The following is a 15,840-nucleotide window of genomic DNA, read 5'->3' as shown; positions in this document are numbered from 1 at the left end:
CATTAAAGCACAGAAAGTCTACAGAGAAGTTTTTTTTAATCATGTTTATTTTCAACATCAAAACTGAACACCAATTCTGAAGTATGGTTATTCTACTCTAAAAGTCATACCTATTTAGAAACCCAGCACACCACTATTTATCTATATTTGTTGACCGGGAGTGTCCGACTAGACGTAGGTCCATTTTCAGCAGAGGCCCGGGGACAAAAGCTCCACAGTTAAAATAAACAGACAGTAGTTACATTGGATTACATAGTGATTAACAATTTACATAGCAATTACTTACAACATATTTACAGATGAAGAACATAGTACATCAGTAGACAACTAGAATCTTTATCTGTGAAGTACATAACAGACATTAACAAATGTTAAAATAAGAAGTTCCTGCTGTATAAGTACTAGGTTTATGAGCATCTGAGCTTGCTATAATCAAAGTAGTTAGTGGAGTGGAAAGAAAGGTAGTGGTTGGATGGGGTGGGTGATATTAGAGTGGGAGTTGCAAGGGCATAGCCAGCATGTTTTTAGGTGTGCTTTTAGTAAAGTTTTGAAGTGGGTGCATGATGGTACGGAGGTAATTGTGGGTGGGAGGGAGTTCCATAACTGGGCTATGGTGCAAGAGAATAGTGCTTCACCAGCAGAGTTATTGGCTTTAGTGATCTGCAAGTGATTTTTGTTGCTGGATCTTAGTGGTCTGGTGGTGCGATAGAGTTGGAGTAGATTCTGGAGGGATGGGACATTTAGTGGATGGTTTACTAGTTTTTGGGCGAGTGAGAGTTGATACCATTGAAGGAGGTGAGGGAGTTCAAGTCAGCCCAGTTCAGCAAGTGAGAGACAGTGGTGACTACGGTAGAATGCCCCTGTGGTGAATTTGGCAATTTTGTTGTAGCAGGTCTCTAGCTTGTTTAGATCGCATTGCCTTAGGTTGGTATATATTGGAGAGGCATAAAGTAGGGTGGAGATAAGGTGGGAATTTGCTATTGAAATCTTTGCTGCTTTGGTGAGAAGATGCTTATCTCTGTACAACACTCCTATTTTTTTGTGGACTTTTTTTATGGTCATGGATATGTGAATTTTAGTTTATTGTCTATTTCCACTCCTAGCAATTTGGTGTGTTCAGTTGGGTATATAGTGGTGTTGTCTTTTGCTGTGATGTTAAAGTGAGAGTTGTTTTGAGTATGTTTGTTGGGTTGGAAGATGAGTAGTTTAGTTTTGTTTGGGTTGAGTATTAATTGGGCATCGGATAACCAAGTTTCACCAGAGGAAAAGGCTTCCTGTGTGATTTTTTGCAGTTTGGGTAGGGACTGGGCTGAGCATATGATGGTCGAGTCATCTGTGTATTGTATGAGTGTGCCATGTGTGGTGGCAGAGGCTAGATTATTTGTGAAAACAGAGAAGAGTAGGGGTCCAAGGATGGATCCTCGGGGAACCCCTATGGAGACAGGTAGTTGGGGAAGATATGTCATTCTGCCACACAATGGATTGTTGACGGTCAGACAGGTAACTCTGAAACCAGTTGGTGACTGATTGTGAGAAGGATAGGTTATTAAGGACAGAGATAAGTTGTTTGTGTGGGACCATGTCAAATGCTTTAGATAGGTCTAGGAATGTAGCAGAGGAGAGATAGCCATTGTTTTTATGCTGAAGGATAGTGTTAGTAAAGGAGAGTAAGGCAGTGGTGGTGCTATGGTTTGGTCGGAAACCATGCTGAGTATTGGAAAGGAGGTTGTTAGTGAGGAGGTAGTCTGAGACCTGAAAGTGTATGCATCTCTCTAGTATTTTGGAGAGTGGAGACAGAATAGCTATGGGGCAGTAATTGGTTAGTTCTGTGGAGGGTCCGCCTTTGTGGAGGGGAATTATATGTGATACTTTCCACAGTGTGGGAACATAACTTTCTGACAGAGATTGGTTAATCAAGTTGGATACTGGGTAGGCCAGAGCATCAGCTGTGATTTGTAGGTATTCAGTTGGGAGGTTGTCTGCTGCTAATTTGGTGGGTTTAAGTTTAGTTAAGAGTTTTTTTATGTTGGAGGTAGGTACAGGAGAAAAAGAGAAGGCAGTGGGGAGATTAGTAGTTGAAGGTGTGGGCTGGAGGGGAGGGGGTTGTGTTGTTTAGCTAGTGATAGTATGGTTTGTGTGAAGTGTGTGTTAAATGAGGTAGCAATATTTTCTGAGGAGTGAGGGATGTTAGGAGAATGGGTACTGACTTTACTTGGGTGCAGGATGGAGTTATTGGAGGACCAGAATTGTTTGGGGCTGTGTTCGGAGGAGTCTAGGGCAGACTGGTAGTATTGGAATTTTCCCTGTTTTATTAGCTTTTTGACTCTATTGCGTAGTTCTAAGAATTTCTGTCTAGTTGAGGGGGTCTTGGTTTTGCGGCAGTGCTCCCAGGCTTTATCCCTGTTTTTCATTTCTGACTTAGTGGTTTTCTGTAGCCATGGGGAGGGTTGTGCTTTGATTCTTGAAAGTCTTATGGGGGCATGGTAATTAAGGATGCTCAGGAAGGTAGCATTAAAAAATGCAACTGCATCATCAAGACTGAGGTACTTTAGAGGATGCCAGTTACATTCTTTGAGGGATGAGATGAATGTGAGTGGGTTAAAGTTTATTTTTTTACGTATCTGACGGTAGACGACAGGTTTAGCTTGGTATAGGTATTTTTTCAGTAGGAATGTTAGGGAGTGATCACAGAGGCAATCTGATAAGCAGCCTGTTATATATGACTGGGGGCTCTTACTGACTAGTATCCAATCCAGGGTAGTGTACTTGCTGGAGTTTTTATTTATCCTGGTTGGCAACTGGACTAGTTGGGTGAAGTCATGAAGGTTTACATGATGGGTTGGATGGTTGCCAGAACAGGACTGCCAGTCGATATTGAAATCACCTAAAATGATAGTTTCTTGGGGGAGATGTTGGGTAGACCAGCTGAGGAGGTTTTCTAGTGGAGGGATGTTTTGGTCAGGTGGGAAGTAGCATCCAATTATGTTGATGGCTTTGTTTTGGTTTATTTTGAGGTTGGTATATATTATTTCTTTATTGCCTATTTGTGGAGTTGATGATTTTAAGATCTGGATGTTTAGATTCTGACCAAACCATAGCACCACCACTGCCTTACTCTCCTTTACTAACACTATCCTTCAGCATAAAAACAATGGCTATCTCTTCTCTGCTACTTTCCTAGACCTGTCTAAAGCATTTGACATGGTCCCACACAAACAACTTACCTCTGAGTTTTTACAAAAGAGGATGACAATGCACATTTTGGCATTGAGCTTGAGGCCATGGCTTTGACACCAGGCATCTGTCTCAGTGAGGCCCTTTTGTAGAATGTCCACATAGTTAGGAGTTTTGATTATGGCTCCTAGTTTGCAGTCATCTGCAAACTTCATTAGCCAAAGACCTTCTGTGTTAGCCTGTACTTCAGAGAAGTAGATACCAAACAGGAGAGGACCCAGGACTGAACCCTGTGGTACTCCACTTGTCAGTGGTCTGAAGTCTGATTTGGAGTCTGCTACTTTCACAGTGGGGGTTCTGTCAGTGAGCCAGTTGGCAATCAGTCTTGTGACATAGGGATTAATACCTAGTTTAGTGAGTTTATCTATAATTCCAGACTGGGGGATGGTGTCAAAAACCTTAGTGAGATCTAGATAGGCTGTGTGAACCACCTTACCCTCGTCTATGGCTTTGGTGACTCCTTCAAAAAAGTCTATCAGGTTTAGGAGACATGATCTGCCTTTTAGAAACACAAACTGGGTGGGGTCCAGAGTTTGGAGATTACCAATGTCTTTGTTTTTAGGTTCCATGATGATACGTTCCATGGCCTTGCAGAACAGGCTCGTCAGGCTAATGGGGCAGTAGTTCCTGCAGTCCGTGGTGATTCCCCCTTTGAGAAGTGGGATAACCATCACTGTGCACCATTCAGTGGGCACAAAGCCTGAGGTGAGGCTATGATTGAACATGGTACTTAGGTGCCAATTTGTTCTGTAGTTCATGTAGAACGCAGCCTGGGATGTTGTCAGGTCCCATGGATGCTGTGTTCTTGGCTTTGGAGAGTGTGTTTTTGACCTGTGCAGCCGTGATTACAGGAACTTTGCATCTTCTGGTATAGAGATGGGCCCTTTAGGGGTGAGAGGGGGGTAAAGTTAGCACTGAACCTGTCTGCCAGCATGTTGGCAATATCTGATGGTTCTGTATATTTAGTGCCATTGTGCTGTAACTCAGAGCAGATCTGAGTGTTGCCATTGAAATTCTTGACATAGCCATAGAATGCTTTGTAGTTGTCATTAGAATCAGTGGTGATTTTGTTTTTGTAACTAGCTTTGGAGGATTTTATGAGGGATCTTAACTTCTTACTGAGGCTGACCAGGGAGTTCCTCCAATCATGGAATTTTACTCATTTTTGCAACAGTTTCTTTATTCTGTTGTAGAGTTTGTTTATGGCAGGGGACCACCAGATTGGCTTCCTTTTTTTGGAGGATAGTATCTTGGTTCTGTTAGGGATAGCATGATCCATGTACTCGTACAAGTACTTATAAAGTGCATTTGTGTAGGATTTAGCCGTCGTACCTCTACTGTTCATCTGCATGGGTGTCGTGAAGTTTGCCACTTCTGATTTAAGAATCGTGAAGTTGGCTTTGGTGACATTTTTTATGGTGATTTCCCTAATGGGGGTGGGGGGGCAGGATGTGGATGTCTAGGGTGATTAGCTTGTGGTCAGATCTGACCAATGAGGAATTAACATCTGGTGTGGAACACCGGTCACCCATGTTGGTGATGACCAGGTCTATGATACTTCTGCCCCTGGTGGGGGTGTGGATAAGTTGATCCAAGGCGTTGGAATTTATGAATTCCAGAAAACATTGAGCAAAAGAGTTGGTACATGAATAGTTTCCCCAGTTAATGGTGGGGTAGTTGAAATCGCCCATTATTAGGGTGTTGGGTTGCACCCTAATATTTTCCAGTGCATCAAGAAATGAGGAGTGGGAATCCTGGGGCATGGTGGGGGATCTGTAGCAACCTACAATTTGGATTTCGGTCTTGCCCAGAGTTAGTTGCACTTGGATAATCTTGGACGCATTATGCTGAGCAACTGGCCTGGAGGTGTGGATATCCTTAATGAATATGGGCACCGCCTCCGCCTTTAGTGTTTCAATCCAGGTTAGGTGGCCGAAAGGTGTGGTACGAATTATAGCCTGGTAATGCAGGGGTGCTCTCTGGAGCCTTGAACCAGGTCTCTGTCACTGCACAGTTGTCGATGTTCTCCATTTTACGGAGTGCCTCAAGTGAGTGCATTTTGAGGTTTAGACTTCTAGCATTGAGTAGCATTTCCCTCAGATTTTGCCTGCCTGTACCTGTTACGGTGGTGAATTTGTCATTTGAACCTTGCCTAAAAAGGCACTATAGGGGTGGCAAGAGCCTAGACCAGTATCCGGAATCCCAAGGGCGGCAGGTGCAGGCCATCTCTGGCAAAGCATCGCAGTCTGTCGATCATGTCATCCCAAGCAGACAGATACTGGATCCCCTTAGAATGACACCAGAAGCTTAGCCAATTGTTGAAGTCAATCATTTTGTCCTTGTACTGTGGTATCATTCTGGGTGATGGCAGGATGGTACTCAAGGCTAGGGTCATACCTGCCTGGGCTACAAGATTGGAGATCACCTCCATGTCCCTTTTCATGTAGTCCAGGGAGGTATGTCTCAGGTCATTTACACCAACATGGACAATGACAGTGTCATATCTGTACATGTTGTGGAGTGACCAGAGTGTGTGCATTATGTGGGGGATCCTGGCACCCGATAGACTGCTGACAGTAACTTTCTCCTTGTTTAGCCTGGTGAGTGGAACATCAGTGTGCCTGACTATAGAGTCACCTATGACTAGAGTGCTGGGTACGTTGTTGTGCCTTGTGGGCTGTGGTTAAGTGGCACACTGAGTTTGTGGGCTATGTGTCATTTGAGTTGTGTTGGGGGATGAAGGTTGCTTGTGTTTCTGCTTTGGAGGTCTCTGTTGCTTGGGCAGATTTTTATTGAGAGCCTCCTCAAATGTAGGTGTGGGTTTTGTGTTACTGTGTGTGTGTTTTGGTGGTGTAGGTTTTGAGGAACTATGTGATGAGTGTGGTGTGGTGTAAGTGTTTACCTTCTTCTCTTGACTGTCTAGTCCAGTCTTGGGCGAAGAGAGCTTTGCTTCCAGTTTGGCTATATAAGTGCATCTCTCACAGGTTGTAGTGTTGGGTGGTAGGAGGAGAGGGTTGTATGTGTACATGAGGCAATTGCTGCATTGCCCCAAGATGCCCAGATTCATCAGGTAGACAGGAGAAAATACCGGGAGCTGTCCCTTAGACATGCGTGGATAGGTGCTTATTTATTAAGTACTAAAAACTGTTTTCCTCTAGACAAGTGTGGAAAGTTGAGTGCTGTAGTAATTTGTAGCTTATTTAGTGCTTACAATGAGTTCTGAACAAGTGCTGAACTTAATGAAACAGATCTGAGTGCTAAAACTAAAAAAATGGCTCGTTCTAAGGGAAAATTTGAAGAGCAGACTTTATGGCACGAGGAGTAGTTTTACACTAGCTAAGCGGCAATGCATAAAGTGTGTGTGTGTGTGTGTGTGTGTGTGTATATATATATATATATATATATATATATATATATATATATATATTTATTTATTTCATTTATTTATTTTTTTTTTTGATAGAGGAGTAAGACAAACCCTTATGGAAGAACTCTGCCAGGTAGTCCAGAAACCAGGGGACAAAGAGGCTTTAGTGCTGGTGGTGTTTCTAGTGGTACACCAGCATGTGAATCTCTTCCATTTAGAGGAATAAGATTTTCTGGTGCTGGGTCTGCGAGCCTCCTTAATAATGTCTAACACCTGATTGCTGAGGGCTGCATCGTTAACTGTTTTTGAGGAATCAGCCATGCCGTTAGCTTGAGTGTGGCCAGGCCTGGGTGCAGGAGCTTCCCTCCCTGTTGTGTGAGAAGGTCTGCGGTGGGAGGCAGGGTAAAGGGAGGGCGCATGCTCATGCTGAGGAGAATGGGGTACCAGTGCTGCCTTGGCCAATCTGGGGCAATCAGTATAGTCCTTGGTCCTTCTTCTCTGATCTTGAGTAGAACCCTGGGTATCAGAAAAAGTGGGGGAAAGGCATACACAAACAGGCTGCCCCAGTGGAAGTAAAGGGCGTCTGTCCTCTAGGCTTCTGGGTGAAACTGTCTTGAGCAGAATTTGGCCAGTTGACGGTGCTGGTGGCTGGCGAAATGGTCCATGTCTGGCTCACCTCAGATGCAAGTGATCTGTAAAAAGGTCTCCCTGTGCAACTGCTACTCATGGGGGTCCAATATATGTCTGCTTAAGTGGTCTGCCAGGGTGTTTTGCTTCCCTGGGAGATAATAAGCTAAAAGATCCAGTCCTAGATTCAATGCTGACTGACAGATTTCCATGGCAAGGTGACATGAGGAATGAGTGCCCCCCCCCCCCCGTTTGTTGATGTACCACATGACAGTGGTGTTTGTCTGTCCTAATTAGGAGTACTCCTGGTGACAGATGCTCTTGAAAGGTTAGGATAGCTCTGTGCACAGCCAGCATTTCTTTCAGATTGATATGTAGACCTAGAACTTCCTGTTCCCAAAAGGCCTGGGTTTGCAGAATTCCAGTGTGGGCTCCCCAGGCAATGTCTGAGGTGTCCGTGGTCAAGGTCTGCTTGTGTGGGTGAAGGACAAAAGAAAGTCCCTTGTTCAGGGAGCAGGCCTGGGCCCACCAGAGGAGTTCCTTCTTTAAGCAAGGAATTAGTGGTAGTAAGTGCTCCAGAGACTGGGACTGTTGGCACCAGAGGTTTTTTAGGCACCACTGCAGTTTCCGCATATGCAATCTGGCAAGGGGTACCAGCGGGATGCATGAGGCCATGTATCCCAGGGCTTGTAATGTTTGCCTGGCTGTGAGGTGGGACTTCTATACCAGCTGGTGGAAATAGGATTGCAGAAAGGTCTGCTTCTGGGGGGTAAGAAGGCCATTTGCTTGGATGCGTCCAGCAGAGTGCCCAGGAAGGTAATCCTTTGAGTGGGTAGCAGCTCGGATTTCTCCATGTTTATGGTTAACCCCAGTGAGGTCAGTATGTTCTTCACAAAGGAGAGGTCTTGTAGGAGCTTTTCCTTGGTTTCTGCCTGAATGAGGCAGTCGTCTAGATAGGGGTAAATGTGTATGGCTCTCTCTCTGCAGTAAGCAATGACTAGAGCCAAACATTTTGTAAAGACTGTGGGAGCAATGGAGAAGTGAAATGGCAGTGCGACTCTTCTGGAATGAGATCTGAAAATGATGATGCGATCAGCTGCTCAGGAATATGGCCAGATACAGACGTATTTATTAAAAATCTTAAGTGCATCAAGGCAAAAAAAATACAGCTATGCACTGCTGTTAGGTACTCCGTAGATTCTTTAGCCATGAAGCTAGAAATCCATTTGTAAAAGGGTGGCCCAGATATGACAGCCTGGACATGTTTTCACCTTAATATAATTTGCATCTACAAGAGTTCGCATGGTATTCAGGACTTATCAACAGGATCTGAAAGCTTATGCTGTTAGTACCCTCTGTATATACAGAGCACCACTGGCACACACTCACTGGGGTAGGGAGGATCAAAGGAATATCACCTCCTGTGTCCTCTAATGTGCAGCCTACAGTTACACTTACTGCCGCAAAAGCTGATTAGTGACCAAGACCTCTCCCTATACCCTCACATCTATCCCTGCATTAGTAAGTGTCACTAAAGCTTTACATACATTATGTTCTACCGATTACACCTTCTTAATACTGGGAAGTAATATTCGGAGTTCTGCTGTCACCTCCCAGCATTAGTGGCACCAATAATGTAAAAACATTTAACACAGTACTAACTATCGCATTCAGAGACAAAGCCATTTGCAAGTGAATTGAAAATCGTCTTACTAGAAGATTAATTTACATTTTTTTTTAATTAGCAATAACAATTTAAATATTTAGATCCTATGATTTCTGCCTAGCAACTTTACACATGATGCTTACTCGAGAGTGAACTTGCTTCTTGAGGAAGCACAGAGCTAACAGTCTGATGATGCAAGTCTTGGGACCATTTACCCTTTCCAGTACTTGTATACCTACAACCTAAAAATCTGTTATTTTGTATTATAAGTTGCTATTTAATTTGCTGTTCATTGCTCAGCTTTCAGCTGTGAACCTCCTTGGTGAATGTATCATTCATAAATCTACTTTTTTTTGACCATTTGATTTATTAATTTGCTGTTGTGTACTTAATGTACATATATTTTCCCTGTCACAGGCTATGGTTGAAACATGGCTGTTCTGGATCAGTCTGCAACCCATTCAACAATTCACAAACAAGCAGAGTACCAGCTGTAACCACAAAAAGATCATGGCAAGAGAAATTCCAAAAACAAGAAAGAGGCAAAAAGAAACATTACTATCTTCTCAAAAACATCAAATAAACCTACGTAAATGAAAAAAAATGGAAACGTGGGAGAGGAGCTAACAGCACATCACCAATTTTTTTTTCTTTTCTTGATTAAACCAGTAAAAAATAAAACTGCTAAAATATGAATAGTAAAAAAGAGTTCATCACAGAAGGATCATAAAAGTAACAAAAGTCATTGTACTGAGAGAACTTGCTGTCAGAATACAATGGCAAAATATTATGTATACCTGCTCCAGCTGGGTGACGCAACGCTACTGAAGTACAATCCATGAACTCACGTTGGTACAAGAAAAAGTACACTTCATACAAACTGATGCTAATACCATGTCCTTTGGTCATCACAATCTCCTACAGTTTAGTACAAGAGCTGTTTAATTTAATCAGCCAAACATTATAACCAGTAATGAGTGCATTTCATCGAACAAACATCCTGTTCATACGACAGAGATAATAAGAAGTAAATTGAAATAAGCACGTACAATCTGGAAATTATGTAAGAAAAATGATCACTTGAGGAATCGGTAAGACACCAAACAGCATACAGTTTACAGACAGACATTACTGTGAGGCCAAACATTTTATTATGAGGGTCAGAAGCCCCACTCCACAAGCAGATGTGTGCGCACGCGCACACACACAAGACCATGCACATTTGTGGATAGCCAACCATTTCAATAACAAAAACAAAATCTGAAATATCAGATGATCAAACACCTAAATAGCCAATCAGTATGAAAAAATAATAACTTGGCAAAATATAAACCTTAATGAAAACGTGCTAAACATGACAATGCTTTTTAATTTAACTTACTGCATAAAATGAATACATTTAAAAAAATATTGCATTATATGGATGACACATGGCTGGCTATGCCCTTGGGTTACACAGGATTTTGAGGGGGCATTTTTTTTATACTTATCAGTGTATAAAACACAAACACACTGAAATGTTGGCTGTAATAAATTCGACTTCTGCAACTTATTTGCACATCAGTGAAACAGAAACAATGAATTAATCTACTTTGTATTAAAAGTGAATCTCATGTCAGACACATTCAATCTGTACATCCCTGGGTAGATATTTTCTAAAAAAAAAAAAAAAAACAAAGTTGCTTCTCAGCTTTCTTAGCATCTACCATCAGTGTTAAGAAAGTTTCTAGAATGAACATGCATGCAAAAAACAGATTTAAAGCCACCTGCAGAACTTATTAGAGTACAAAGTCTGTTCTGAAGCTGTCTTATTTTTCCTAACAGTAAAGTCTCTAAAATTCAGAGTAATACCATACAATAAATGATCAGTTTTTCAAAAAAGTTTGGTAAAAAAGTTAGCAATGCACTTGAACTTAAGACAGACAGCACTGTAGCTACAAAATCAAGATGTGTTCTGGGGACCACCAGGCAAAATGTTCTGTCTACCTAACCAAAAAAGAATTTAAGGGCCTCCGTTCACTCATATATGACATGGTTTTGCCTTCTAAAACACTACGCTCTTTGCATACCTAAAGGCAACTGCAAGTAGAGATTATACTCATTTTCTGTATGATGGAAAAATAAGTTCTCTTAATAGTTTGCTATTGTGCACCCATACTGATGACAAAAATAATGCAAAACAGGAGCATGTGAGTTAAAATTATTAATTGTGCTACCAGTATGGTTGTGTCTAATAAGACTGGCATGATGATATTATAGGATTTGACTTATGACAAGGTAAATTAGAGGGTTTATTGTTGTTAGCTCCATCACCACTGTCTCACCATGCTAATTATCTTAATGTCGGTTACAGATGAAGTGCATTTCCTCTTTTGTAATGACCGTGAAATAAATATTTATAAAAAGAGACAGCAATAATGATGTGACTGGTTTTGTATATAACTGTTGTTTTTTAATTTCATATTATTGTATGCCGGGGATGTGGACAGCATCACCGTTTAGGAGTTGGGAACATGATGACCATATATATTTCAAGATACTGATGGTCGAGGGATGGACAACATCACCGTTTAGGAGTTGGGAACATGATGACCATATATATTTCAAGATACTGATGGTCGAGGGATGGACAACATCACCGTTTAGGAGTTGGGAACATGATGACCATATATGGGATGGACAACATCACCGTTTAGGAGTTGGGAACATGATGACCATATATATTTCAAGCTACTGATGGCACCTTAATTATTCCTTTCCTGCACTTGTTATTTACAACAGATGGTCATATGCAGAAAAACAGTTTGGAGTAATGAGGGATTCATGGAGCATCGTTTTAACGTGAGTGCTTCTGAGACCACAGAATGCCTTAACTGCCAGCAATTAACTCAAAACTATGCACTGCTGTTACACCATTCAGTCAGCTTTTTTGGCCAACAAAGGATGTATAGCTCAGGTTTCCCACTGCTTTTTAACAATTTTCAGGCAAACTTTAATTGCATGCCATCATCTGCAAAGCACTGACTAAACCTAGAGAATTGTGCGTCCATAGAAAACTAACTAAGACATGAATTTAGTCATAAATATTTACATTTTTCTTATTGATCCTATGTGTTCCTTAAACTGTAAAGCTAATCCTTATCTGATGCTCTAGCAGAGGGAAAATCAATTTTCCAGGAAGTAAGAAAAGTTGCTTGTCGAGACTGTATAAATTTGGTACACAGCTGCAAACTAACTGCAAGATGCAATAAATTGTTCTTGGTCCCCCATGAGCACGAAAAATAATTCTGTGCCTACTAAGTCTTGCCACATTAACAAAGAGAAAAGAAAAATAAAAAACTGACAACTGGCACCAAAGAAAAGTATACAGTTGAAAAAGAAGCTAAGATTAGTCTTGCGTGTGCATTTGTGGTCAAGATATTAAGCATTAGAAAAGAATATAAAACCACAGTCCACCAGGCTAAAAACAAATGCGATTTATTGAGTGTTAGTGCTTTCAGGTACAAACCCTTCCTCAGACACAAACCACACAACTTAAAACTGTGTTTAAATACAAAATCGTATGCAAATAAAAACAATCATTTAATTAATCAATTAAATACAAAAGTACTGAAAGTACTAAAATTTCTGAATAAAAGGCCTACACCTACTTAAAACAGGCTTTAAAGGTACCATGCCATTAAGCCCTGGATACCTATTAACCCCTAGTTCAATTATCCACCTAGTCTCACAATACTCAGTATTACTAGTAATGTTGCCCTTTCTCCCTCCCAAATTAACCTGTTGCATTGCCAAAAACAGAAGATGATGTCCTGGACATCTTTCTATATGTTGGGAAAGTGCGTTATGTTTATCCTTAAGCCTGATGGCTGATAAGTGCCTCAATATTCTGTCCTTAAATCTACAATTTGTCTTCCCCAGATAGAAGGAAGAACAGTCTACACAAGTAGCTAGATATACTATATTCTGGGCCAGGCAAGTAGCTTGTACTCTCGGGGTATATTCCCTCCCTGTAGTGGGGTGAACAAATGTACAAGATCTATCAATATATTTGCAGGCTTTACATCTTTGACATGGAAACGTTCCAACCTTACCCCTTTGTCTCTCATCCCTATGGGGTTTATCACAAAGGATCTGCTTCAAATTTTTATTCCTCTTATATATAAAATGTGGGCTACCCCCCACCAGTTCCTTCAGAGAATCATCTGTTTGTAAAATTCTCCAAGTCTCTCTAATGATGTCTTGCACCCACCCGATATCACTGCTATAGGTTAGCTGTAGGGGCAATTTACGTCTTACACTATTATCATACCATTTACTCTGTTTATTGTACATATTATGCCTACAGGACAAAATACCACAAACACTGTTCACTTCAGTCACTGCTACAGTGTGCCCCCCCACACCATTTTCCAAAATGTTTGTGATGCGAAACATTTTGGAAAATGGTTGGGGGGGGGGCACACTTTACATTGACTGAAGTGAACAGTGTTTGTGGTACTTTCTCCTGTAGGAATTGTGAACAATGTAGGTATATAAGCAATACATCTAGTACATTTATTACACATCTTAAAAGGACTACTTGGGTCCACAGATGGTTTACCTGTGAGAGTACAAACATAGTTTATGTGGAAGTATGTGACTCCTGCCCTAGTTACTACATACGAAAAACCATTAGATGTTTTGTTTGTGTCTTTCGGCTTTTCCCGGTTAGGGGTAACTCCGGTCCACTAATGATTGGCAGTAGATTTTTACGTACTGGCTTGCTGGGCCTAACTCACAACCTTCAGCGAAGGAACGCCCATTCACGCATGTCGCCACACAGAAGACGCTCTGAGAATCGAACGGGCAACGTCTAACTGTGAGGCGACAACGCTACCGCAGCACCACCACCACAGTACTAAGTGTAGAATATATGAACACACACTTGCTATTAAGAAAAAGGACTTTACCAATGCTTTAGCTAGGCATGCTATTCCCTGTGTGAACTTTAAAAAGTTCACCTTTTCAGTCATAGATTATGTTCATCAAATGGATTATATAGGGAACACCAATTTGATTTTAGAATGCAAGGAGTCACTGTGGCAGATCACTTTGGTAGCAGACAGAGCCCCTGGTCTGAATGAATGCATCAATATTAAGTGTTTTTTTTTGCACTAAAATAACATTCAAATCCCAATAATATGGTGATGTTTTTATAGTTAGACATTTTTTATGAAGCTTTGATATTCTAAGTTGTTTGGTAAACAAAGTATAATTCTACACCTTAAAGTATCATGAAATTCATGTGATATGTGATGTAACTTATAAGAGATGTATTTGTGAGAGGTTAACTTTTTTTCTGAAGAAGTTCATGAAGAATAAATTTGAACGAAAGTTCTAAAGAATTGTGTTTGCTCCATCAGTCCATCTACAGCTTTTGGTTTGAGTTTCACTTTCCAGTTTGTTGTGTGCTTATAAGTTTTTGTGCTAAGTAAAAGGAAGTTACATATCTTACCCACAAAGCCAAAAGCCAGATGAGAACTGTGGGAGCAAAGCTGAAGGAAGGCATGATGACTGAAATTGCTTACAACTTTAGGGAGGCAGCTATGGCAAAGCATGCACAAAATAATAAAGATGGAAGGAGCAACAAAGATGGTCTTTCAGGGTACACAGAGTCCTGTGAAATCTTTTACACAGAAGCAAAGTAAACGATGATATGCCAGTAATAAAACCAGTCATAGCTGGCCTTAGGCATAGGCCAACTAGGCGGCAGCCTAGGGCACCGGTCTAGCAGGGGCACTTTTCCAGTATTTATTTGGTGTAGGTAGACTAGGATGGGGGTGCCGGGTGGTGTGGTGGTGGGGGGGGGCGCCATGGAGCCCTTTTGCCTAGGGCACCAGTTGATCTAAGGCCGCTCCTGAAACCAGTAACTGAAAACAGACAGGTATGTTTTAGAGGTAAGTTTCAGACTGAGGATAACTCATTTCTCATGACTTTAACTGGAAGTCAATAAAACCAGTAAGACAAACATATCCATGAAGTAAGAGGCAGCTGTTCCTCTTTTTTTCTCTTCTGACTGATTTTCAGAACTATAAACGTCTTAGAAACGAATGATGATCAGGATGAGTGACCACTCATTCATTTCAAACAAACAACACACATGAAATGTGATTATCAAAACTCTTCACAGGAGTTGTTAAATAGCTAATAGCTGGTTCATACGACATGAGTTAAGAATGTAATATAAATTAAAAATATGAAACATTTCTGACTCATATCTTCATGGCTTCTACTTGCTTGCTTCTTTATACCAGCTTTTAGCTCTCAGCTGTCCTTGGTTTAGCAGAATTTCCATGATTTTGCCCTGTTCTTTTAGATTTTCTGGTAAATCACAGAGGATTACAATCAATAATAATACCAGGCATTACAGTTTCATGCATGTTACTCTTCAGAAAATGTATGTTGCTGGAAGACCTGTTGTTCTAAAAGGATTGGAGTAATATTTAAAATTGTCCCTAATCTTAGTCCTTTGTTTCCCCACTATTGTTTGACTTTGTCTTTGCTTCTTGAGCAAAACAGGTAAGAGCTATGCTCTTTACTTAGAATAAAATATAACTTAAGAGGTAATAAGTAAGGTGGATATGCCCATTTAGCATAAACAATGCATGTAATAAGCATGATTATGAATAGGATAATTAAGTACAAAAAATGCATTCAAAACTACAAGATAAAGGAGAGATGACCCTCACATGATGACTATTAAGAGGATACCCTAGCCTGTGAACAATTAACACGAATGATATGGATCTGGAATACAAGAGGATACTTGGAAAACAGTAGTAGAATGTGATTCAGGAATAGCTGAATGCACTATGCAAGATAAATGTCTTTGCTGGGGCAGAGGAGGCGGTCAGAGACATAAAAAGTATCTGACAACTCTGGCTGGATCCACATATAAATGACC

At 41.0% G+C, this 15,840-nt stretch overlaps 1 protein-coding gene across 1 annotated transcript in view; it reads right to left on the bottom strand.

Moving 5' to 3' along the window:
• Positions 1 to 15,840, bottom strand: part of LOC122813522 (carboxyl-terminal PDZ ligand of neuronal nitric oxide synthase protein-like) — a 2,813,298-nt gene that overhangs the window by 2,113,549 nt on the left and 683,909 nt on the right. The gene's annotated exons all lie outside the window — the stretch shown is intronic.

The sequence above is a fragment of the Protopterus annectens genome, chromosome 10.part0 (genome assembly GCF_019279795.1).
Source record: "Protopterus annectens isolate FY-2018-M chromosome 10.part0, PAN1.0, whole genome shotgun sequence".
Lineage (NCBI taxonomy): Eukaryota > Metazoa > Chordata > Ceratodontiformes > Protopteridae > Protopterus > Protopterus annectens.
Note: the sequence above shows the minus strand (reverse complement) of the source record. Positions and strands in the feature narration are given on the sequence as shown.